The sequence below is a fragment of the Hemiscyllium ocellatum genome, chromosome 9 (genome assembly GCF_020745735.1).
Source record: "Hemiscyllium ocellatum isolate sHemOce1 chromosome 9, sHemOce1.pat.X.cur, whole genome shotgun sequence".
In the NCBI taxonomy this organism is placed as follows: domain Eukaryota; kingdom Metazoa; phylum Chordata; class Chondrichthyes; order Orectolobiformes; family Hemiscylliidae; genus Hemiscyllium; species Hemiscyllium ocellatum.
The window spans coordinates 76,349,305-76,351,288 of record NC_083409.1 but is presented as its reverse complement, the minus strand read 5'-3'; the positions used below and the strand labels follow the sequence as shown (position 1 = coordinate 76,351,288).

At 41.4% G+C, this 1,984-nt stretch overlaps 1 non-coding gene across 1 annotated transcript; it reads left to right on the top strand.

Moving 5' to 3' along the window:
* The first annotated feature begins 760 nt into the window (after positions 1 to 760).
* Positions 761 to 833, top strand: trnar-ccu (transfer RNA arginine (anticodon CCU)). Its single transcript has one exon. It is a non-coding gene; the product is annotated as a tRNA-Arg (tRNA).
* Positions 834 to 1,984: the final 1,151 nt, after the last annotated feature.

The following is a 1,984-nucleotide window of genomic DNA, read 5'->3' as shown; positions in this document are numbered from 1 at the left end:
TTTCCCGAATCCTGGTCTCTTCTTAATCAATCCCTTTGTCCCCCGTTGCTGAATTCTAAACTGCTCCCACTCTTCAGGCCTGTTGCTTTTTCTGTCAATTTATATGTCTCTTCTCTGGAACTAACGTTTTCTCTAATTCCCCTTGTAAACATGGTTTGGCCACCTTTCTCATTTACTTTTACATCACACAGGAATGAACAATGTTCACCAATGTGTTTTTTAAATGTTTGTCATTGCCTTTCCACCATTATTCCTTTAAGTAACATTCCCAGTCTATCATAGCCAACTCGTGCCTCATATTATCGTAGAGTCAAAGAGTCCTACAGCACAGAGACAGACCGTTTGGCCCAAACTGGTCCATGCTGAACAAAATGTCCATCCACGTCAACCCCAATTCCTTGCACTTGGCCCATAGCATTCTAAACCTTTCCTATCCATTTATTTGTCCAAATGCCTTTATTTAGATTCAGGACCCTCGTCACAAAATCACACATATCACTCTTCACCTTGATGAAGACTTTGATCATGTTACAGTTGCTCATCCTCAAGAAGGCTTGCACAGCTAGATTGCCAATTAGTTCTTTCTCATTACACAATACCCAGTTAGGATAGCATGTTCCCTATTTGGCTCCTCAATGTATTGGTCCAGAAATTGTGTTCGGTAGTATAATGGTGAGTTTCCCCGCCTGTCACACAGCAGACCGGGGTTCAATTCTCCACCGGGGAGGGATGAGTGCTTTGGGGTATCATGTTTTGTGTGGCCCCAGTGGCCGAATGGATAAGACACTGGCCTCCTAAGCCAGGGATTGTGGGTTCAAGTCCCATCTGGGGTGTCTGACTCTTTGTGGCTTGTCCTATGTCGACTTTATTTCTAATCTACTTTGGGACAGCACTGGTGCGTCACAGCGCCAGGGACCCAGGGTCAATTTCAGCCTCGGGTGACTGTCTGGGTGGAGTTTGCACATTCTCCCCATGTCTGCATGGGTTTCCTCCCACAGTCTAAAGATGTGCAAGTCAGGTGAATTGGCCATGCTAAATTGCCCACAGTGTTAAATGCATTAGTCAAAGGGAAATGGGTCTGGGTGGGCTACTCTTCAGAGTGTCAGTGTGGACTTGTTGGGCCAAAGGGCCTGTTTCCACACTGTAGGGGGATCTAATCTAATCAAAACCCTCCCAGGAATACCTTCTCTGCAATATTGTTACGAATTTGATTTGCCTGATTTATGTACATTTAAAGTCACCCATAATTACAGATATTCTTTTATTGCATGCATCTCTAATTTCCTGTTAATACCTTTCCCAAATTCACCGCTATAGTTAGGATTCTGCATATTAACCTCAACTTTTTCATGTCCTCTTGGTGTTTCTTGGCTCTACCTCTACAGATTCCATATCATTGGATCCAATTTCCTTCCTCACTATTGTGTTAACTTCCTCTTTAACCAGCATTGCAATTCCACCACCTTTTTTCATTTCTGTCTGTCCTTCCAAAATAAAGAATATTCTTGAATGTTCTGCTCCTATTCTTTGTCACCCTACAGCTATGTCTCAATAATCCTGATTCTATCATCCCTATTTTCATTTACTTGTGTGATTAATTCATTCCCTTTAATACGAATGCTTCACGCATTAAGGTACAAAGACTTTAGGGTCCTTATTCCCTTTTCCTCATCACTATAGAATAGAGTCCTTGCAAATTATAAACTACAAAATAAAAACAAAAAGGAAAAATATCTCTTCGCTTCTGCATTGAATTCCAACTGTGTTCCAAATTCCAGGAAACACATATTCATTCTGGCTATGTGTCACTCAGGATCTGCTCTCTCCCATCTGCTCTGAGTAGTGAATTAAGTTGGCAATCTTAAAATAGGAAAAGAAAAAATGAAGTTTCACATGCACCTAAACATGGAGGTGGGGAAACATGGTAATGGACACAGAGCAGGAGAGAGAAAATTGAAAAGGATTAAATAGTTTTTTTTAAGTA